Here is a 25724-nt window from a genome sequence, read left to right as displayed (position 1 = left end):
TTTTCTCACCCGGGTCTGAGTTTTCTCGTATATAAATTGGAGGTCATAATAGAAGCAATTGAATGGGATTTTTGTAAGGATTAAATGACATAATGCAAGTAAAATACTGAGAACAATGCAGATAATGTAATTTTACCTCTGGAATTAATGTTTTTTGTTTGTTTTCAGTGTCACGGGGATTATGCAATTGTGAATTTTGTTTTCATGTTCTCTTGTATTAAAAGAAACCTACATTTTATGGTTTGTAATTAAATATCAAATATTGACTTTCTTGTTTATTCAGGAAAATTCAGAATATATCAGAATTTCATGTATGCTTGAATATTTATGTAGTATGATTTTATTTTAGCTGACATTCCTAAAAAATTTTCAAAGTTAAAATCTGCTATTTATATAATACATGCCTTTCCTGCTTTGACATTGGGGAGTTATTTGGCTTACCCTAAATTGGACTATTTTAAAGTGTGGGGTTAGTACCACTACTGTATTTAAAACTGTGTTGAGATGTCTAACACAGCGTCTTACTAAAAAAAGAAGTATTGATCAACTTTTTCCACAATGGATGTCCTGAACCTGCATTCTGTCTGTTCAATAATCGGCAAGCACTGTGTATGATGACCACCTTCAGATGGGGTGGAGCTTTATTTTTTTCCATGGTTTCCATTGTTCCATTTTATTGCTGTCATTGATCATAATAATCAGCTCTCATTTGTCACCATAAACCAAGCCTCTTCATTCATTGACTAATATCAGACATGTTGTAAAAAATTAAATAAGTGTCTAATAATTAGAGGATCTCTATACCCCTTTTTAGTATTTTTACGGTTCTAAATAAATGATAAGAATGTCAGATACTATACATTCCAAGAAGAAAGAAAAGAAATATTCCATATGATTTGAGGGAAAGAAAAGTACTAAAAGAGTTAAGTGAGTTATATTAGAAGAAAAGGTTAAAGGAGATCACACAAGACTTTAGTGAGATAATGGAATATGCTACCACTTTGGATTTTGGAGCGACTGTAATCATTTTGATCTAGCTGGGCAGATTGTTTTGTCTGATGCATAGACCTTCGATTGAGTTAGAATCTGTACCCTCAGATTTCATTTCTGAAATGTATCTCTGAAATATCTCCAAGTGTAATTCTTCCTGTTGCTTTTAAAACAGGCACTCAAACCATGTATAATTTGAAGTTCAGTAAAATCTAGAAGAAATAGTTATTCTGTCATTGTAATAATATTTGTATTTTATCATTTGTTAGTTGATTGTTAACAAATATGCAGATCGGTGTTGGTGGCATTTACTTGTTTCTCTTCCACTCCCCACAAACAACACATTATTAAAAATGCTTTGATAGGGGCCAGGCACGGTGGCTCACGCCTATAATCCCAGCACTTTGGGAGGCCTAGGAGGGCGGATCACCTGAGGTCGGGATTTCGAGACCAGCCTGACCAACATGGAGAAACCATGTCTCTACTAAAAACACACACACACACACACACACACACACACAAATTAGCCTGGCGTGGTGGCGCATGCCTGTAATACCAGCTACTGGGTAGACTGAGGCAGGAGAACCACTTGATCTGGGAGGCGTTGGTTGCGGTGAGCCAAAATTGTGTCTTTGTACTCCAGCCTGGGAGACAAGAGCAAAACTCCATCTCAAATAAAAAAAATGCTTCTATAACTATTTTGAGAATTTTGTTATTATTAAATGATGATGAAAACAAAGTCATAATTGTATTACACATTTGACCAAGGTAATTTTATGTATCAAGATAAATTTTCAACGAATGTACCTGAAAATATTCTACAGAAATTATCAGAAAATATACTCAAGAATACAGCTCTGAAAATCTGGGAAACTAATTCTGCTGATAAATTGGAATTTCTGAACTTAACTTCAAGAATAGTTGTGGCACAAACTGTTTAGCCTGTACCACAAAGTTCTGATAAATGTTGATGGAAATGATCGTCCTCTTTATTTCAAGTTAATCAGAGAGCAACACAATTCACTTAGTCAGCACTGAGAGCTGACATGCCAATGATGGAATATAGTGCTGTATGCAAATACTTATCTATTACTCAATCATAGTTTGTAGAAGGTGACAGTAAAGATCGATGTGCATCCAGTGTGCACCATTTTAGTTTAATAGCAGGCTTGGTTCTGAAGGACAGCTCCTGCTATTTATTTAAGTTCAATTTGGAGATTTCTTCTCTCTCTCTCTCCTAATTCTCTTTATTCTTCTCCACTCCCACCAATAAGGAAACTCATCAGTAGGATACAAAACACCCAGCAGAATATTTGTGCTAATTATTTTTGACTAAAAAAGCTATACATCCTTTCTTCATAGTACCTTTAGATATGTGAGGAAAAATTGGATGCATTTAATAATTACTGATCTCCTACTAGATACTCAGCACATTGCTAGCTTTTCATATCCATTTAATTCTTTTGCAAATATTATGAAGTTAGAGAGGAGATTGGAAGTCTGAATTTAGGAAACAAATATCCAAGTACAATCTCTTCTAGACCATGTATTTGCTCTGTGACTCTCAAGAAGGAATTCAAGATGCTCTGTGTCCCAGATTTTTCATCTGTTACAAATAGGTATATAATACCTGGATCTTCATGTTGTTTGAAAGTTTAATGAGAAAAGTTTCTGAAATGATTAGCATAACTTAAGAAACAGAAAGAGTACACTACATAGTAACTATTACTATTACTGTTCACATTCTACAGTTAAGGAAACTGAAAGCTAGATATGTTAGGCAACTTAAAGTGACAATGCAAATAATTTAGACTGGAATTCAACAAAGTCTCTATCTTTTCTCTCCAGTATACTCTTGATAATTTCATTGGAAGACTATGATAAAGGAAAACCAGTACATTTTTGGGTAAAATTATATACAACTCACGGAAAAAAAAAAACAGCCTATATTTCTTGTTTCTCCTTACTTTTTTCACAGAATGTCTGAGCATTTTATACACTATTTGTTGTAAATAAAGTACAATGCAATGCTTTAAATGGAGTAACGAATTGCCATAGGTATACTTTACCCCCAAGGACTTCCATCATCGAACATCCTTTTGGAGAGATTTATATATCTGTACTACATATTTGCTCCCAGCTAAAAATTGGTCTACAAGTTTTCAAGTCAACTATTATTTGATTTTTTTCTTTCTAACATTTTTCCTTGAATGAAAACATTTATTAGAGTGAATATGTAGGAAATTTTGTAGTGTAGTCTTTCTGGCACATTTTAATTACTAACTCCTTCAGGCACTTCTGGTTTTGCAGGATATTTTTCTGGAATTTATTCCTTTTAGAGATGCCTTCAAGGCTACATTACCATAAAATAATAATGTACCTGTATGATCATTTACTTGGAACCCTACCTTTCTAACAGTGAGATTTTATTTCCTCTTTTATTATCTATATTGTGCTTCCCTTGGGTTTATCATTTATATTGTAGTATGAGAAAGAGATGTTAAATGATAAATCTGTAGAAAAACAGTCCATAATGTAAGTGAGCTTGCTTGACAATAGTTAATATGGAAAAATCCTGGGGATATTTTCTCCATGGAAATCAGCAAACACTACAGATGAGGGCTTTTCTTTCAGAGAGCCAAGTGGTAAAACATTTACTAACACATCAACTTTACACATAAATAAAATTCTTGCGTGCCTTTGGTAACAGGGGAAAGGAGTGAGCAATTTCTTTTTGTTTTTTTTTTTTCAGACAGAGTCTTGCTCTGTTGCCCAGGTTGGAGTGCAGTGGCGGGATCTCGGCTCACTGCTGCAAGCTCTGCCTCCTGGGTTCATCCCTTTCTCCTGCCTCAGCCTCCCGAGTAGCTGGGTCTACAGGCACCCACCACGATGCCCAGTTAATTTTTTGTATTTTTAGTAGAGACGGCCGTGTTAGCCAGGATGGTCTCGATCTCCTGACCTTGTGATCCACCTGCCTCGGCCTCCCAAAGTGCTGAGATTACAGGCATGAGCCACAGCACCCGGCCAGGAGTGAGCAATTTCTTTAATGATTCTTTAGCAGTGATAACTATCCACTCTTTCTATATAATTTGGTCCAGACCCATCCCTGTTTCTCAACTTTTCCCCCTTCTTTTTAGCCTATCAGATGAGAATGAGCACTAATAAACTGAAAACAAACCAACATTAATTACTGTTTAAGAGTGTTATAGTAATTAACCTAGCCACAACACAAAGTTTTTCCAAAAGAATGCAAGCAATAACACCATTGGAAAGAATTCAAGAATTCCTGTGGCCAAGAATAGGAATAAATAATTTGGGGAGTGTGGGATTTTGGTATTCTTTATCATCTTCTACATAGGTTTACAAGTCATATTAAATTCCTCCCACTTAACTAGAACATGTTAAATTAATTATATAAATTTTGCTTAGTTAATAAAATTTAATATTTGAGATAAATGTGTTGGCTTAAACACTCAAATATTTTTCTGAATGTATTTTGAAATGTCAAGTATGACATTAAAATTTTTGAGTAGCACAATAAATCTGGAAAGTGGATATATGTATATTTATATCCTTTAAACATTTATCTTTTAACTTTGAATAAAAGGACGGTGATAATGTTTGGCTATGTCCCCACTCAACTCTCATCTTGAAATTTAGTTCCCATAATCCCCACGTGTCATGGGAGGGACCCAGTGATAGGTAATTGAATCATGGGGGCGGTTACCCCATGTTCTGTTCTCATAACAGTGACTGAGTTCTCATGAGAACTGATGGTTTTATAAGGGGCTTTTCCCTCTTTGGTCAGCACTTCTCCTTCCTGCCATCAGGTGAAGGACGTGTTTGCTTCCACTTACACCAAGACTGTAAGTTTCTTGAGGCCTCCCCAGCCCTGCTGAACTGTAAAGAAAATTGAACCTCTTTCCTTTATAAATTACCCAGTCTCTGGCAGTTCTTTATATTAATAGCAGTGTGAGAATGGACTAATACAGATGGCAAAATATAATTTGGGAAACAAACACATAATATTAAGTTTGTCTATAAATTTTGTATATTGTGAATAACATAACTGATACAATTTATCACTCTTTCTTAAGAAAGACTAGATACGGCCAGGCATGGTGGCTCACACCTGTAATCCCAGCACTTTGGGAGGCCAATGTGAATGGATCATGAGGTCAGCAGATCGAGACCAGCCTGGCCAACATGGTGAAACCCCGTCTCTACTAAAAATACAAAAATTAGCGGGGCATGGTAGTGCATGCCTGTAATCCCAGCTACTCAGGAAGCTGAGGCAGGAGAATGGTTTGAACCAGGGAGTCGGAGGTTGCAGTGTGCGGAGATTGTGCCACTGCACTCCAGTCTGGCAACAGAGCTGGAGTGAAAAAACAAAAACAAGAACAAAGCAGATACAACTTTCCAAAACATAGGACAAATATATTTTTTCTCATTAGCTCACGTTGGATAAAGATGTAACCATGCATTTTTTTGTAACTAAACAACATATAGTTTCATTCATTTAATAAATATTTATCAAGAACATGCTATATGTTACAGGTGATACTAGGCTCTAGAGTTACAGGCGTAAAAAACACCAACTCCCTATCTGTAAGCATTTATGTTCTAATGAATACCTATTTCAATTCTACCACTTTATAAGTGACGAATACTAAGTCTCAGAGAGTAAAGGGTTAGCTTTCCATCTCTACCATGTTTGGAGACTGTTTAAATTTCCCTTCAGTTATTTTTCTTTAAAAAACGTAATACTGAATAATTTTCACCTTGCTTGATTGTCATATTTCAAAGATGTTAATCATCTTTGAGATTCTCATTTAATTTTTCTAAACTTTGTCAGAACCTTAGAGCTAGTGATTATAATCACAAAGTCTGAGAATAGTAATTATTCATGTTAACTATTTATTATATCCTCTAGACTTTGTCGATGACACAAATTTTGTATCACTTTTCATAAGAACCTTCATTAGAAACGAATCAGGAAAAAACTGACTAAACAAATAAAAACAAAACACAAACAAAAACTTTCATGCCTGTTCATATTAAAGAGGATTCATTAATATCTAGAAAAGTGTAAAATATGTTTGCTACATGTGCAACCCAGATAATGCAGTTATGGTTTCTAAATGAACATCCCCCAATGTAGCTATCAGAATTCTCTGCATCTCCAGAACCACCTAAAATCTAATGAATCAGAGTATCTGTAACCAGAAAACATTATTTTTTGAAATATCAGCCAGTGGAGGAACCACTAATCTCAAATTTAACTGTTGATTCACAGATTAAAAAGGATGACATCACCCACAGACTTTCCAAATTCAGAATTAATCATTCCCACCGTTTCCCATTTCTCAACCAAGCTATTAAAATCAAATGCGGGTAGTTTGTTTTGGAGATCTCATTATCTGTGTATTAATTCTGATTTTCATAATCTACTATGAATAATACTAAATGTTTAAAACTGCCTTTATTTTTCTTTTGGTCTTCTTAATTTAAATATCTGTTCCTTAATGTGTTCTTTCTAGGCAAGAAACAGAGTTATTGGAAAAAATCAAAATAGATGCTAAGACTTTGCTCTTATGGGAAAATTTAAGAAAAAAATGTTAGTTTTAGGTTTTGGTCAATTAATAATAAGAACTGAAGGAATAATTCACTTTGAAAAAAACATAAAATGTTGATTTTTAGATTTCAGTTACATTGTTTGTTCATATTGTCTATTTTATTGTATCTGAGTAGAGATATAGTTTGAGAATGTATACTGTCATTCCATTTTTCGTATGCATTGCAGTGGATGCTTCAAATTGATGATCATCGATACAAACATTAGTAGTTACATGTGATTTGTTCAATTTTATTTGAAAGTACGACATATATCTGTACCCTTTCTTTGATTGCTGCTGTTCATTTATTTAAGAAATCATAACTATAATACTTAGTTGTCCTTCAGGTCTCTATTTCTTTTCTTATACTAAATTCCCTGGTTCCTTTCTCATCATGAGCTATTTTGGACTAAAATTCTAGATTATGTTATAGAAGACTGTATCCAAGGTTTGGTTAGGAAGTTGCTGTATGTTTTTAAGTACATGTTAATATAATTTGTTATAGATAGAATGCTTCTCATAGTAAATGGACTAAATGATTGTTATTTTAAAAAATATAGTCATGTTACTAAAATATATTTAGTAGCAGAATCTGAAAACAGTATTTTAAACCAAGGCAAAGATACCTTCCCAAAGGTTTTACTTTTTATGCTTGAAAAATAAAATGATACAGGGGCTACCATTTGTTTTTGAGCAAGCTAATAGAGAGGCCACATTGTTTGAGGCTGCCCATCAAGGAAACTACAAACTTAGTTTTCAATTTTAGATTCAACTATTGTCCATTCTCATCCATGACCAGCCCAGCAAGCATGGATGGTCATTAGTTATATTTCATAAGCAAAACGTGGTGAAAATCCAGAAATTGGTGAGTCTTGTTTTGCTACTTATAATTCAATAGAATTGCTCTTAACCTGTACTAATAAATGATACCCTAAAACAGACATTAGTTTATATTTCACAGACTGATACGGCACTGGACAGGATGACACTGGATATTAGGGAGATCTTGGGCTTTAAAGCAACAGTGACACAATCATCTTATTATATGTTTGCCAAAAAATAGCTTATGAATCTTGTGTATTAGATTTATGTCTCATTACCTGAAGTGCATATCACTAAACAACACACAAACAAAAATAACTAAGCTAAATTTTCAGGCCTGAAGTTCTGATAAATATTGAAATCCATGTCAAGATTTCCAAATGCAGTATGTCATATAATGTCAGTTTTTGCTTGTTTTCCTAATATTTATTTTTCTTTTTTAAGCACAGAATTACATCTATGTGCATTAATCATAAGCCTGTTAGTAAATGGTTTCAATGGTATGGCAGCTACCATGTACTGGATGAAAGCGCATATTTAGTTTGATCTCTATATGTACACATACTGATTTTAAGTACGGTTAATGAAGTAGGGACTTTCATGTATAAGTACTTCATGTTGTTATTTTCATACTGTATCGACACAAATGCACAGAGATAGTCAATTTATTTGTCAGTGTTTCAAATGTATTAGCTGGTTTTAAGAAGCTATAGGTGAATAAACTAAGTTATGCATACATTAAGTAACTTATTTAAAGTAACACAGGTGTGAGGGGAAGAGTTGGGATAAGAAGTCGAAAAGCATATTCTTTCCTGTGATGCAAAAGATCCTATTTAATACATGCTCAGCACTATCTCAAACTTATATATAGATAACAAATTAATTATTCATATCTTTCTACCCTTGACTTATTTTTTATTTAATTATTACTATATATATATTTTTGAGACAGAGTTTTGTTCTTGTCCAGGCTGGAGTGCAATGGCACGATCTCTAGTCACTGCAACCTCTGCCTTCCGGGTTCAAGTGATTCTCCTGCCTCAGCCTCCCAAGTAGCTGGGATTACAAGTGCCCACCACCACGCCCAGCTAATTTTTTGCATTTTTAGTAGAGGCGGGGTTTCACTATGATGGACAGGCTGGTCTTGAATGCCTGACCTCAGGCGATCCATCCCCTCAGCCTCCCAAAGTGCTGGGATTACAGGCATGAGCGACCGTGCCTGGCCGACTTATTTTTTTTAATGTAGCTGTCTCCTGATTAAAGCATAATGTATGAAAGTATACATTTCAAACACTAAGCTAATAGAAGATGTAATTTGACATATGAGCCTTGAACAGATGTTCTGTTTGTACTTACATCTGATATGAAGATTTTGTATGCATTGGATTTTCTTTTTAATTTAAGATAGTTGTTTTATAAATGTGACCTTTAGTTCTAATTTTTAAAAATCAATGTTTTAATGTTAAATGACTAACACTGAAAACCCTTAAGGAAAAAAATATCTTTTGAAGTAACCTTCAAACAGTTGGTTTGATGAAGGGGTTTTTCTGAGTGAGCAATTACTCAGTTATAAAGATTTTGGCCATATTTTTATATGTGACCTTTGATGGTTCAGATTTATGGTACTTATGTACAGTAAAAACAAACCATTCTTTATTAGAAACAGTCAAAGAAAATTGGGCTTCTTTCAATAATATGAAAAGCAGAGTGAAATTAGAAGGATGTTGCAAAGATTCATGTGTTCTAATAAGTATTTTTGCTATTGTTCCTCATATAAATGAGCAAAAATTGCTCACATCAAATAAACTACAGCAAAGATAACTTGTCATAACCACTTCCAAACGAATATTTAAAAAGAAACTTCCTGAAAACAGCTGGCAGCTGAGTCACACACAAAGTCAGGTACACATTAAAGCGTCAGCCGGAGGGCTGGAAACAGACTCTTCATTGAAATGATGTCCTAAACACTTTAATAGGAAGAGTGCAAAGGCTTCAAAGAGTTTGAGAGCAGATGTAAAACACTATGGAGCTTTAAAGATCACGCTTGGGTATGTGTATGTCTGTCTGCATGTAAACTGTGTGTATGTTTCTGATAAATGTTGGATGATTAGTAGAATTACTGAGTAAGTAGATGACAGGATATAGACTGCTTGACACAATCATGCTTGGGTATGTGTATGTGTGTCTGCATGTAAACTGATGTGTATATTTCTGAAAAATATTGGATGATTAGAATTACTGAATAAGTAGATGACAGGATATAGATTACTTGACACAAAGATTATATTTAGCAGTTGCCGTGTTGAGCCAAAGACAACATAGCTGAAAGGTTCTCTGAAAGATTTTCTCGCTGTTATTCACATTCTGTTTCTTGTTGACTTTGGGCAAATTATCAAAGCATAGCACAAATTGTTGCATAATTCGGTTTTCAACTGGAAGTGTTAACTAAAGGAACTTCCTTTATTTTTTTCCTTTACTAAACTTTATTTACTTGGTAAGCCATCCAGAAATACCAAATTTAGCATATTCTCTATTCTGAATGAAAGCCAGAATCTGATATATATTTTTAAATATTTTAGGAAACTCTAACACCAGTGTTCTTACATAAATTTTTTTTCTTTCCATTGTATTTAGATCACACATGAAGACAGATATCTACATCACCTTAGTTCAACGCACTTCTGCAAGAATTAAGAATTGAACTATACTAGGCCGGGCGCAGTGGCTCAAGCCTGTAATCCCAGCACTTTGGGAGACCGAGGAAGGTGGATCATGAGGTCAGGAGATCAAGACCATCCTGGCCAACATTGTGAAACCCCGGCTCTACTAAAAATACAAAAATTAGCTGGACATGGTGGTGTATGCCTGTAATCCTAGCTACTAGGGAGGCTGAGGCAGGAGAATCACTTGAACCAGGGAGTCAGAGGTTGCAGTGAGCCAAGATCATGCCACTGCACTCCAGAGAGAGACTCCGTCTCAAAAAAAAAAAAAAAAAAAGAATTGAACTGTACTAAAACATTGTGTATGAATAACACAAACCAAAATAACCTAACATGACTAGCAAAATCATCACCATGGATAAGTGAATATAATTTAATTTATATTACTTAAGCAAATCTCAGCTATAAGAATGAAGTGCAAATCAAAAACCACAATGAGATACCATCTCATGCCAGTTAGAATGGTGGTGATTAAAAAGTCAGGGAACAACAGATGCTGGAGAGGATGTGGAGAAATAGGAATGCTTTTACACTGTTGATGGGAGTGTAAATTAGTTCAGCCATTGTGGAAGACAGTGTGGTGATTCCTCAAGGATCTGGAACTAGAAATACCATTTGACCCAGTGATCGCATTCCTGGGTATATACCCAAAGGATTATAAATCATGCTACTATAAAGACACATGCACATGTATGCTTACTGTGGCACTATTCACAATAGCAAAGACTTGGAACCAACTCAAATGGCCATCAATGATAGACTGGATTAAGAAAATGCGGCACATATATACCACGGAATACTATGCAGCCATAAAAAAGGATGAGTTCATGTCCTTTGCAGGGACATGGACGCAGCTGGAAACCATCATTTTAAGCAAACCATCACAAGAACAGAAAACCAAACACCACATGTTCTCACTCATAGCTGGGAGTTGAACAATGAGAACACATGGTTGCAGGGTGGGGAACATCACATACTGGGGCCTGTCAGGGGGTAGGGGGCTAAGGGAGTGATAGCATTAGGAGAAATACCTAATGTAAAAGACGAGTTGATGGATGCAGCAAACCAACATGGTACATGTATACCTATGTAACAAAACTGCACGTTGTGCACATGTACCCTAGAACTTAAAGTATAACAAAATTTTTTTTAAAAAAGAATGATACGAGTGCTCTTTTAAAAAGTAGGTTAAAAAGTCATATTAAATTAAAATACTATAGCTGAAAATAGACCTATATTATGGTAGAAAAGAAAATTTTTAATATTGTTCATCCCAATAATATAGTACAAATCCAGCTAATACACAGTTAGGGAAAGCTTAGCACAGACAAATTAAAAAGTATTAAACAAGAGCAAATACCTCTCCATGTTTTCAGAAATTATTTATTTTGAATCTGGTAATGTATTAGTTAATTCACACACTTCTATAAAGATACTACCTGAGAATGGGTAATTTATAAACAAAAAAGGTTTAATTGACTCACAGTTCTGCATGGCTTGAGAGGCCTTAGGAAACTTCCAATCATGGTGGAATGCAAAGGGGAAGCAAGGCACATCTTACATGGCATCGGGAGATAGAGAAGGGGGAAGCACCAGACACTTATCAAACAACCAGATCTCGTGAGAACTCACTCACTAACAACATGGGGGATACCGCTTTCATGATCCAATCACATGCATCAGGCCCCTGTCTGGACTTGAGGGGATTACAATTCAGATTACAATTTCAGATGAGATGTGGGTGAGGAACAGTCAAACCATACCAAGTAAGTACCAATTATTACTGTGCATATGCTGGGAAATAAAATTAACTATTACAAAACGATACTCTGTGTCAAGAGCCGAGGTGAGCCAGAGAGAGTTGAGCTGCCAAGTGTTAGAGTAGCTGATTAAAGCACCAAGCCAGCATGGAAGGGACAGTGAAGACTTTAATCACTGCCATACTATGAGCAAGAGGCTACACAGAAAAATCTCCTCCATCACCATTCCATTTCTCTACATGGACTGCAGGTGAGGATCAGAAGGATCTGCACAGACCTAGAGAATGTCTCACTAATAAAGGAGTCCAGAAAAACATTCTCCTTCTGCCATTTGATAGGCCTTGAGGGGGCAGGGGAAGGGGAGGTGAGCTACAAGGAGAAACATACTGAGACTGAGTGGAGAAAAATGTCCCCACCTCCCTACTCCTCCAGTAAGGGGGTCTCAGGGAAGGAACCTGAGCAAGACCTTGGTCTAAGCCTTCTGTAAAGAAGCCTCTGAATGCAGGCAGCTGGAGAGACAGCTGGGCTAGGAATACAGATATACATAAAAGTATGGCATAGGAGTACAGGAGTGCCTGTGTCCTTGACTGCAACTTTCTTCAGAGACTGCACTAAATGGCTGTGTACCAAGTCTGGTGGGCAGGTAGCAGCTTTCCCTAGAGAAGGCCTGCCAGGTAAAGCTTTTGCAACTGCCTGTAGAGGGGCTTGAAAACACATGCACACACACATACACACATACACACACACATGCACACACACATACACACACACACACAGTTTTTGGTCTGGAGCTAGACTACTTACTATCCACAAACAACTAAATAATAATTTTTAAAAGAAAAAATTAATTATTTATACTTATTTCTCTTAACTTTTAAACAATATTTGATAAATAATACTTTATCAAAATAAATTGGCACAGAGAAATCTATGGTTGAGATGAAATTAAAGCAAAATAACTGTAGGCTTCTATAACCTTTAAATATTTGGTAAATATTTATAATTTCAGCTTAATAGAATGAATGGACAAAATTACATATGAATATCAATGTAATGATGAAGTCAAAACACTGACTGCCTTTTAAAATTATTCAACCAAAAAAAAACTCTCTGAATGAAATTTCAGAGCCAAAAATAAAAAAAGGTGGCAATATACACTAAATTCTACTTGACATACAATAGTTTCAGATCATTGCTACTTGAGTCATTTAATAAATAAAAATAAAAATAAAAGTGACTGCTGCTTTGATAATTAAGAGATTATCATAAAAACTAGTATGGCTCAATCGGGAAGATGTTGGGAAATAGCATGTGATGCTTGTAGAAAAATGAAGAGACCATATTGGACAGTAGAAAAATTTACATTTGGGGATTACATTGGTTTTAAGGGGAGGGGCATTAAATGACAGAATGAAAAATTTGAATTTTATCTAAAAGACAAGTAGAAAACCTGATATTTTGTTTAAAGAAACAAAATAATAAAGTGGATATATGTATATATAGAAAAAAGATTCAATATACAATATATGTTTATATATTACTTAATAACATATTTTTCAATATATGTTATTGAAATAAAATTCACATACCATAAAATTCACTTTTAAAATGTACAATTTAGTGATTTTTAATGTAATCATAGAGTTGTGTGACCATCACAACTGCCTAATTTCAGAAAATTGTTATCACTGTGAAGGAGATATTTTAGAAAAGTTAATCTGGTAGAAGAATACTTGAGTGGAAGAAATTATAGCAGGTGTATTAAAAATAATAGAAATGCAATTGAATGGCCCTTGACATAATCGCTTATGAACTGCAAGGAAAGGTTGCACATTCATTGAAAAGGCAGGAATATACCTGGTTTCAGCAACAACTGGTCTTTATGGCTCATACTGTACCAAGACTTTCAGTTCCACATCTACTTCTCTGTTTGCTTAGTCAAGTCTCTCCCTTCTCACTGCTTCTGTGTCTTCCTTCATTTGTCAAGAATAGGGCTGAAGAGAGGGCACACATTGTATACCTTAAATTCCAGTAGAAAGAGAGGCCTGTCATTTTCTTTACTCAGTGAGAAGATGCACTTTGGGTGATGTCCTAATGATGAATGAACCTGTCCACTATAGGCGAGGGTAGAGAATGGATAGAGTGGAGTATGAAAGTCGCAGAATTCACAAAACTCACAGATTGTAGTGAGAAAAGGCACACTCTCTGTAAGAAGGATGTTGCTAATTAAAGAAAGGTGCATGTTTCTGGGGGTGGGAGGGTGAGGAACAGCTTTGACATAAAACAATAGGTAGACAAAAGCTCAAATGAATTAATAAACTGTATTTGCATCATGAAATCATGACATTATGAAATGTGTATGCAAATACACAAAATATTAATACAAGGTTTATTATTACCTGTTACAAATTTTCGTTTGATTGGTAGTTTTTGTATTTTCATGTGAAGAAAACTGGTTGGCAAGTGAATTTCTAGAGTATTAAAAGAAGGTTTGGCCACTGAGTTTGGTACTTTGACTAATTCCTAGGATTTTGGAGCACCTGAAGTGGCAAAGTTCAAAAAGAATGGTGCTGAATTAGGACCAAGTGAGCACTAAATCTAATAATAGTACAGAAAACAGAAACAAAATTACAGTCATAAAGTTGCATGCTAATAAGTATATTCCATTCAGCAGCGTTATGTAGTTGTACCAAATAATATCAAAATGAACAAGTAAAATAATGAGTTGTTGAACTGGGGCACTTGGTTAGACATCTAGAAATGATTATGATCAATTAGTAACATTAGTTAATCATTGAAAAGGTAAGAAACTGTTTGAAATCCTCCCATGTGTAATCTGGAAAAAATAATATCTTGGGATATTCAATACAATTTTTAAAACCTAGTTTTACTTTTAATAGATATAATGTGATCATGGCAAAATTTTATATTCATTTGGAAAAAATCTAGTTTATTTTATAATCTAAGGAAGCTGCAGGGAGAATAAGATCTGTTGCAATTTGCACGCAAAAGTGGACTGCCAAGTATGCTTAACATTAATTGCAATTGCTACCTAATTTTGTAACAGAAGCAAGTAAATGAGACCTATTTTAGTAGTTAATTTTCTGAACATTATGACTTGCACAAAGTCACAACTCAGAAAATATTTATAAATGGAGCTTAATACAGTGAATTGATGTGAAACTACATATCAATGTCAATACATTGATGGAGTCAAAAAATGTGACCGCCTTTTCAAAATGAAAAACATATTTTCTCTCTGAATGAAATTTCTTAGCCAGGAATAACATGTGACAATTAACATACACTAAATTCCAGTTAGTGTTCAATAGTTTCATATCATTGCTCTTTGATTAATTAAATAAATAAAAATGAAAATAGAAATATGTTCTGCTTTGATCATTCTCTGCATAATATTTAGCTCATTTTCTTAAGTCCTCAATTTACTTTGAGCACTAAAAAATAATTTATGTGTTCCCTTGCTTTGGAAAGTATGCTATTACAATTTAGTCTTGTTAAATATGTGTTTACAAGTGTTGCTATTCATGTCAAATTTACTTGTTTCCTTAGCACTTCTCCATTTAAGTAAAAAACAAACAGCTTCTTTTATCCATTTATTTAAATTTTTATCTATGTATTGCCAAAACATGAAAACTTAACACTTTTGAATTGATGCAGGCTGCTTCTAAGTGAAAAATATGCACATAAAGGGCAATGCAATTTATTCTTACTTTAGAGAGTCTAAGTGGAGGAGAGGTAGAATATACTGCTGTTTTGCTTAGATCTGAATAAGCAATCTGACCATATAACAACAAGCATCCATCACTGTTATACACAGTGATCTAGGTGAGCTCTTGTTTAGGATGTACACTTTGGCCATCTTTAAAATAGGGATTTCTTGTTAAAGAGGTGTTAAAAAAAAAGTTTCCATTTAAAAATCTGTCCTTACTTTAGGGAGAATCCTGGACTGGGAAAAACATAAATTTCAGAATATTTCTGGGAAAGGTTTAATTTGTTAGTTCTTCACTGGTTTATAATTGCTATATGTGAAGATAATTAGAGAATAAAAGCTAACTCCATGCTAAAAAAAAAAATCTATCCTTACTTTAGGAACACATCAGAATTATGCATATTTGACTTTTTTCTATTGCTGATTTGATTTCCAGCTAAAGCATTGCTAAAGGGAGTAGGACAGATATACCAGGAAGCAAACCTCTTGTCCTACAACATTAGGGCATTTTTTTTTTTTTTACATGTTAAGGGGCTTGACCTGTAAGTTTCTGTGAAGTGAAGAATTTGGGATATGGAATAAAAAAATACCTTCCCTAATAGGTAAAATATGGTATAAAGCATACTTAAATTATGCATATAAAATGACATTATTTTCTCTAATGTATAATAAAAAGATAATTAAATGTCATGAGTTAGGAATGAGGAGAACAGTCATGATAACATAATGTGATTAGACTAGATAATCTCCAGGTTTTTATTTACTTATTTTTAAAATTTGTTACCTCTTTGATGTGATTGCTTTCAACCATTACAAGGCAATCCTATAGTCAATACAGGATTATTCAGTTACTGTATACATACTCTTAAAGTTAATTTAGAGTTAATAATAAACCAGAATTACATGTTTTATATGCACTAAAATCTCTCCAGAATTCCCAACTTAAAAATACTTTAATCAGCTTAGTTGACTTCAATGTCTTTTTAAAAGGCAAAAGGCCAAGAGAGTTTTATGAAACTGTTATGTATCCATCTACAAATATTTCAGAAGTGCACTGCTCTTACATATAAAAAAGTCATTTTGATTGCACTTTGGAATCCAGGCGTTAAAATGTACAGCTTGTATGACTTCAGTTAAATAGGCTGTCAACTGTCCAGGCAACTGCAGTACAAAGCTAGGCATGCCTTTAATCTTCAAAGAAAAAAAAAGTAAAGAGAATAAATTCAGCTATTAGCTTGAAGGTAAAAACAAATGAAAGGATAAGGTGAAAGCAAGTAGTATTAGAGTTCATAGATTTCTTATTAGAAATTTGAAATTATATTATCAGTGTATGGTAATTATATATATACATATGCATATATATGTGTGTATATATATACACATATACACATGCACTCACATACAAGTACACTCCTGGGTAACTTAATCACAGAGATAATTTCAGAGGAATGAATCCTTGGATGACTTCCTTGCTTATATAAACATCGTGGAGTGCACTTATACAAACCTAGATGATATAGCCTACTACACAACTAGGCTGTGTGGTATGGCCTGTTGCTCCCAGCTACAAACCTGTATGGCATGGTATTTGTGAATCTAAATATATCTAAGCATAGAAGAGGTACAGTAAAAATACAATATAAAAGATAAAAAATGGTACACATGTATAGGACACTTATAATGGATGGGAACTGTAGTACTAGAAGTTGTCTGCGGGAGTCAGCGAGTGAGTGGTGAGTGCATGTGAAGACCTAGGACATTACTTTACACTACTGTAGAATTTATAAACACTGTCCAGAGGCTACACTAAATTTATTCAAAAAACATTTTCTTTGTTTAATAATAAATTAAACTTAGCTTCTGTAACTTCTTTATAAAGTATTTAATTTTTTTCTTTTGCCTTTTTTACAATAACGCTTAGCTTAAAACACAAATATGTTGTACAGCTATACAATTATTTTTCCTGTATTTCCTTACTTTATAAACATTTTCCTATTTTTTGATTTTTTTTGTTTACTTCTTAAACTTTCCTGTTAAAAATTAACACACATACACATTAGTCTAGGCTCACATAGGGCCAGGGTTATCGATGTCACTGTCTTCCCTCTCCTCATCTTGTCTCAGTGGAAGTTCTTCAGGGGCAACAACATACATGGAGCTATCATTTTCTATGATAACAATGCCTTCTTCTGAAAGACCTCTTGAAAAACTTGTCTGAGGCTATTCTATAGTTAATTTTTTAAAATAAATAGGAGTATACTCTAAAATAACAATAAAAATCATAGTATAGTAAGTCCATAAGCCAGTAACATAGTCATTTATTTTCATTATCAAGTATTATGTACTGTGCCTTATTTTATGTGTTATACTTTTATATGACTGGCAAGGCAGTAGGTTTGTTTACACCAGTATCACCACAAGCACATGAGTTTCTGCTACAGCAATCTGACAATTATATCGTCACTAGGCAAGAGGAATTTTTCAGCTCCATTATAATCTTATAGGACCATTGTCACCTATGCAGTCAATCACTGGCCAAAACATCACATGGACAGCATGACTCACCATTTTCCAATGATAAATTACATAATTAAGTAAATTATTAGCAACAGAACTAATTGTATAGTTCTGAACAAATAATTAAAATATTTGCTTTGAGAATATTTAGGTTAGTTCAGGTTTGATTATTTTATTTGTACCTATGAAAATATTTGTTTTACTTTTATAACTTGCATAGCTTTTGCATAGTTTTGATATCGCCATAAAATTAATAATTATGTCAAACTTATATCCTTGTAATATTCATAATGTCTTATTTTTTAGAGTCATTTGGTCTTTACCACACTGTCAATTCAGACAATCTTATTTTTTTAAATGTATTTATTTTTATCTAATTTATTCTTTAGATTCTAAATGCACTTTTGGGATTACCTTAGTAGTTTATGCATTTCAAAAATGATTCTTTTGGTGGGTATATGTGCCAAGACAAGCTAGTTTTTTACTAAATATTTCCTATTTTTCAATCTTTTAAATATACTTTATCACCATACCTAATATTTTTGTATTTTTATTACAAACTACAAATATGCATTGCTTGTATTTTAATTTAAAATTTAAATTTGTTAAACAAATGTATATACATACATTTTAGTCCAAAAATTTCACATGGCTACTCCATTCGCCATGCAAATTTGTATGTCCAGACAATTTCTTCTAACATAAATAATATATTTAATAACTTTTTTGAGTTCACTTCAGTTTGACAGATAGAAAATCAACTATTTGGGGGCTAAGGTAAAATTTAGTTATCTTACTATTGCACCCAATGGACTCACATACACACACACATAATATTTTTTCCTATTCATCTAATATAGATTTTTTTTACCTTAACCTCCATCTTGGTTATATAAGTCCTTAGATTTTTTAAACTTTTATTGTACTCTATTCTTTAAAAATGTACAACATGCTACAGGTTTGTTATACTTCAATAACAGGAAAATGAATTAATTAAATTAATTGGGTGAATAAATTAAATGACTTACTTTTAGTGAATCTATTTCTTTTCTTCACAATTGGTTGCAAAAGTCCAGTCGTTTAATAACAGTTGCTACCCACACCCTTAACCCATCACAGCCTGAGAATCATGGGACACACTGTGTGGGAGAGAGCCGTGGAAAGCCAGGATGAAGGGGGACAGCATGTGAGGGCCTGGTCAGGCCTTCTGGGAGCACAGAACCAGGCTGGGCACAGAGGCCTCTTCTCTACCCAGACCCAGCAAGGGAGCTCCATCCAAAGGAAGCCAGAGCTCCCCACCAGGCTAGCCAAGGAGCATGAGGGGCCAGGACTGGCTGGAGGAAGGAAGAGGAGAAAAGAAGTGACTCTGATCTGTCACCACACTTCGGTGCTCTGGCCTGCCTCTGCCACATCCAGCTGCTGGGGAGCTGGCCTTGGCCCTCTGAGGGGCCACTGGCACTCAAATTGGCCTTGACTTTTCGGCCTTCTTCTCAGATCTCACTGCCTCATCATGGGCTTTCTGCTACTCTGGTAGCTTTTTGGCCTCTTGGCTTTTTCGCCTTTTGTCAAACAAGATCTTCTGGTACAGGTACTTCTCTGGGTTCTTCATCATCATAATGGCCAGGCGCTTGGCCTCGCTCTCCTCCTCCTGGGCCAGCTGCTGCTGCTTCTCCAGCGTCTCGTGTCCTGCTATCACCCTGGGCTTCTTCCCCTCCGTTCTCTGCTCCTCCGGTGCTGCCAGCCAGGCCTTTTCCTCCGTTTCCGAACCACTCTCCTCTTCATTTTCTCCCCCTTCATCACCATCACCTTGGTTGTCTTCCTCCTCCTCCTCCTCTTCTGACTCATTCAAGTTTCCTGAGTCCTCTCCCCGCTGCAGAGCCAGAAGCTTCAGCTTCTCAGATGGGATGTAATCTCCTTCCTCCTCAGTCACAAAGGGTGAAGAATGTAGGGGTAGCTGCATTGCAGGGAAGTACTCTGCTCCAGGGAAGTGCAGTCTAGCGTTCATGGAGTCAAACACCCACTAGGGCTCCACGTAGTGTCTGCCAGTAACTGAGGTCTGCTGCCCAGGCCAGTCGACAATCTGGTGGGTGCTGCATAGGTGGGACCCATGCACTAAGGCTTTTCCCAGGATATGTCCCCCCCCAAACTCCTGATGACGAAGGCTAGGGCTTCAGGGGACACCTGTCAGTTAACGAAGAACTTCAAGCCCTCAAAAAGCTTCTTGTGCTTCTCCTGCGCCTCCAGCTCCTTCCTGTGATCCTCCTCCTGCACCGCCAACTCCCCATTGGCGGGAAACTCATCCACCTCGGCCTCTTCCTCTGTGGCAGGCACCACCGCGCGGGCCAGGCTGGCACTGAGGGCCTCCAGTTTCTCCACTGGGCTCTCTGAGTCCAGCGCGTAGATGCCCTCACTGGCTTTCACTTCTGCTTGGGCCTGACCCTCAGCTTGAGGGAATAGTGAACGTTGAGCGACTGGTAGAGGCTGAAGTTCATCGATGAAGCCCAGTAGGGTGCTGTAGGACTAGGTGAAGGCGGCCATGACCCTGTAGTCCACGTCTGTCCGGTGGTCGTGGGAGAAAGCACAGGGGTTGATCAACACGATGGGCTGCGCCAGCACCTCAGCCTGGTAGTAAATGCCTTTGATGGACAGGAAGACCTTGCTCGGGGAACAGGCAGCGATGATGTAATGCATGAACTCCGCTGTGAGCCCGCAGCACAGCGGAACGGTCTGCACATGGCACTTGTCAGTCCGGGGGAAGGTGGAAAAGAGGAAGCACATGGAGAAGGCGGTGCCGCCCAGGTCCCCACGGGCGTCGATGAATGTGGGGTACCGTTCCTTGATGATGTGGTCATGTTTGCAGTCGGCCTTATTGTCCTTTAGATGTTCCACGGTGTTCCGCTGGCTCTTCTCACAGGCCTTCCGGGGCTTCCGGACAGACACCTTGCATTCCCGGACCTTGTTGACGATGAATTCTTGGAGGAGAAACCTGATACCTTCTATGAGGTAACAAGTTTGCGCTGCAGTAGCACCTTTATTAACCTTCTTCTTGTGTTTGGGTTCATGGGGATAAATGCCCATCAGGGTGCACGGCCACCTCGAGTCAGCCATGATCGGGGGAGCTTCTTTCGGGCTTTGTTTCCGGTGATGTGGTTGGCGGGCGAGCCTCGTTCCTGCTGCTGCTTCTCAAGGCCTCCCGTAGCTCCATGTTGAAGAGCCCACGAGTGCCGCGGACTGACAGTGCCACTTCCTCCCCGAGTCTGTATTTGTCCTGTGGTAAAAATCTTTTACTCTCTAAATATAGACCAAACTTTATATTAATTAATTTCGTAACATTTAGTCTTCAGTTTTAACATTTAATTATATATTTCAACTTCGGGGATAAAAATGTATTACAAAAAAATGTTTACATTGCATTTTAATGACCTATAGGCTACTGTATTATGGTTCAAGTAACTATTACTTTATTGAAAAAAAATTCTTTAATGGTCTCATTCCTATAAAGTTCAAACAACATGGTATTCAATATCATGGTCGTTCTGAAACTGCAAGCAGTTTTTGTTTTTGTTTTTGTTTTTGTTTTCTATCCCACTGGGCACATAAATAGATAACTAGACAGCCATAGGACAGTACAGAACAAATGTGGGCAAAAGTCAAATCTACAAATGATGAACTCTTCCCTTTATATCCAACCCAATAGGTGAGCACCTTTAACTTATTTTTAGAACAATTATTTTGCAAATACAAAAGCAAAAACAATGCATATACTGAAACACAAACAAGAAAATAATATATAGCATGCAATAATTAGAAAGTTCCCTTTAGACATCTCATTTGCCATGTAAATCTTCTCCTCAGATTTAACCATTGTTAGCACTTTGGTGCATGTAATGTTTACCTTTTAGACCATTTAAATTGCATTCACACGATTTCTGCACACATATGCTCATATATTTTATTTTGCAACTTTCTCTTTTTTGTTGAGCAAAATGCCATTGATATATTTCCAGGTCAGTACTACCCATCTACCTTGCTGTGTATAATGGTTCCAGAGTATTTCTTACTATGACCAGAGCATACTTTATTGAATCATTTCTGTACTTATAAATATTTATTTTCTATACCAAACATTCAGGATTTTTTTATACAGTATTAACTAGAAAAATTTATATGGCCAAATTCTTAAACATTTCTCAAATCCTATGTAGGATTCCCTTATTCTCATTTATGCTTTCAATGTTTCTTCTGAATTTCTCCATTAAAACATCTCTCACTTCAATTCAATAATTTATTTATAAGTTTATATGCTACTCTAGTGAATGAGTTGTTTTTTGGCAACTGAGTTTCCAAAACACTATCTACTCTCAGGAAATGTATTTTGAGTTCAAGGGTAAATGAATAAATGAATTTCTCATCACCAAGTTACTTTTGTTCAGTTGTCAAACTATTTTATTCATTTTCTCTTAGTTAAGGCTGTCAAAATTAACCATCGCTATCTTATTTTTACTTTTTCCTTTATGCATAGCCTGGTAATTTTCTCCTCTGTGTTTTTGTAATTCGTTTATTCATTCGGAACCAATTGGACTAGAAGCTGGAGAAAGCAGGCTAGTCAGAACTGCAAGCTCTCTGTCCTCATAATCTTAAGTATAAGAGATGAGAGACAAATAAAAACATAGGTATGTATGTGTAAATGTCCATATATGTTATTAAGAAAAACTGGAGCATTATAGTAACCTATAACAAGGAGACATAATTTGTCAGTTACCATATTGTGCAAAACCTTGTATGTAAAAATTTGGGGGGGGTTATGCTAATAGCATTGAGATCAGCTTAATGTTTTTATACACTGAGGGGACATGTTCGGTTTGTAATTTTGAAAATATAACTCCAGCTGTAATATATAAAAGAAGCTGAAAAGGGTAAAAATAAATGTAGGAATGTAGAAGGATGTTGCATCAATACAGAAAAAAAATGGGATGATAGTTTGGATACAAGGAGTAAGAATGGAGATGGAGAGAAGTTCTTAAATACATTGGTAATATTGGCAGGACTTGATATGAGACTAAATATGGGGCTATCAAGGAAAGAGAATTTGGCAAGGATTGCCTGCACCTTTTTAGATTTTGGCTTTAATATCTGAACAGATGACAGAACAAAGATTGGTTTGGTTAAAAAGATAATGAGCCCAGATATGTAGTTGGGTTTTGGGTTCCTTTAAGGAATCCAAGTTGTAGATACTTAATAAGTAGTTGTATACACTGATCTCAAATTAAATAGGTTTTCATATGCATGAGAGGAGTTTGAAAACTCTAGCTTCAAGAAATAGCAAAAATTGAAATATACAACAATAATTAATGGAGAAATATTAGCAGTACGAACACAATTATTCATACAATTGTGAAACTATGATTCCTTCTAAAACTTTCCACAGATAAGTAATTATCAAAAAGTCTATATAAAAATAATTAGAGAATATTAAAGTACTATTTTAGCATGTCTGAATTTTTGACAAAGAAAATTAAAACATAAAATTTTGGTGTTTATTTTCATTTTCTGTGTTTTTAAAATAAGCTTTAGCCCACCTTATGGAGTTCCTTCTTTGGTATTTTGCATTTCATAAATATGACTTTATGACAACAAAAATAACCTTCAATTCATGGTACATTGGTGAAAAGGAAGAAAGGTGAGGGGATAATATTACATAAGTTGATTTAGAAATGCATGGATGATTTCATTTTTATTTTAACTTTTATTTGAAAACTGAACCCAGATAAGGCCATATTTACTCTACTCCATATAGAGTAGTTCAAAGATAGGATTTCTCAAAGCAGAGCTTTGATGCTTACTCTGAATCAGTGGAAAGACATTTTATTCAAAAGTCGAAAGTGTGCTTTCACTTCTGTTATTTATGACTGCTGTCTTACAGTGTCATCATCCTGCATGAAGCATTATATCCCTCTGACTTGTTGCAGGATAATAATGCAAAAATATATGTAATAAAAACTGCCACATAGTTCCCCAAAATGTACAAAAAAATACTAGCTTTTTACATTGTATAATTTTCCACACATACAGTTTCCATTCAAATTGCTGGTCAAGTTTCAATAATTTGTTCAAATTTAAGCTTAATGCTCCCTGGGACGTCTACTAATCTTTAATAAAAGAACAAGGTAATTGGTTCATTTACAGTTTTGTTCATTTAGATTTCATCAAGAATATTTTAGTAAGAACTGTATTTTATTTGAAGAAAAAGTATTTTTCTCCTTAATAGGTGATTTCACTTTAAATTTTAAATAGGAAATACAATTGACCCTTCTTCAAAGGAATGGAATTTGTATTTAAAAATCTGAGTCTCCTTTTGAAAAGAAAGCATTATATTTTTTCCTAAAGTGTTAAGCACACACACACGATTTTGTATATTTATATATATACATACATGTTTTATATATTTACATATACACACATTTTATATATTTATGTATATATGCACACCTATTTTGTATATGTATGAGTTTTTTTACATTTATATATATTTGTATGTGTGTGTGTGTGTGCATATGTGTGCGTGTATTATATGAGGTTAGAGAGAGAACAGACTTGAGCTAACATCCTTAACGCTCTGATATACAAGTTAAAGATTTGATCAAAGTATCAGTTATTTGAATTTTTAAAATACACACTGGAGATTCATAACTGAAATTCTAATGCTGAATATGTTAAGGATAATGGGCAGTAAAATAAAAGGAACAATGCATTCTTGGAATAAAGAAAGGATAAAGAGTCAATCATTTTTGTTTTAAGCCTCTGGTTGTCTAAAATTGACACAGAGAATTCACTCTTCTTGAAGAGGACTCTGAATGTGAATGATTAGCATTACAGGAAAACCTAAAAGCAAGAGCGGGTCCCGACCACAGCATTACTGATTTGCATTCTACCTAAAATTATACTCTGATAGCTGTTCAGACTCCCATCCTGTGCTGCAAAGTTTCCTCAAGTATTTGTCCTGCTCCTCTTAATGCCTATAAAATACATCTCAATAGGTATTTTAAGCTGACCTCTGTTATGTTTATGACAAAATATACAGAACAGCAAATAATTTGAAGAACTCAAGGAGAAAAGAACCCCTAACACTTCAGCAGTACAGAAAATAACCAGAATCTGTCTCATCATATATTCATCCAGTCACTAATTTAACACCTGTTACATGTCAGGCTATATCCTTGGGATATATTGGTGAGTTAAATACATTGGTGAGCTAACCAACAGTTCGTACATATGTGGAACTTAAATTCTAGCATGACATAGAAAACATTTCATGTTCTGATATTTTCTGGTTGTACTAAAATATATACATAATAGCGAATATTATAATAACCACCATAGTGACCAAGATACTTTGTCTTCAATTGGCCACATTTAAGAGCATCTTTCTGTATTTGGGCATCATTCAGAGTTCATCAATATCAAGTGACTGCTGTCACAACTAAAGAAAAAGTATGCACATTTGAAGACATATGTAGTGAATATCTGTATATTGCTTTAAAATCCATGCACCAGACTCCCATATTATCCA

General features: G+C 35.2%; 1 pseudogene; it reads right to left on the bottom strand.

The window, feature by feature from the left end:
- Nucleotides 1-19613: 19613 nt before the first annotated feature.
- The window catches only part of LOC100440672 (pescadillo homolog), a 76333-nt pseudogene continuing 70222 nt past the window's right edge, over nucleotides 19614-25724 (bottom strand).

This window comes from Pongo abelii, chromosome 3 (genome assembly GCF_028885655.2).
Source record: "Pongo abelii isolate AG06213 chromosome 3, NHGRI_mPonAbe1-v2.0_pri, whole genome shotgun sequence".
NCBI lineage: Eukaryota > Metazoa > Chordata > Mammalia > Primates > Hominidae > Pongo > Pongo abelii.
Note: the sequence above shows the minus strand (reverse complement) of the source record. Positions and strands in the feature narration are given on the sequence as shown.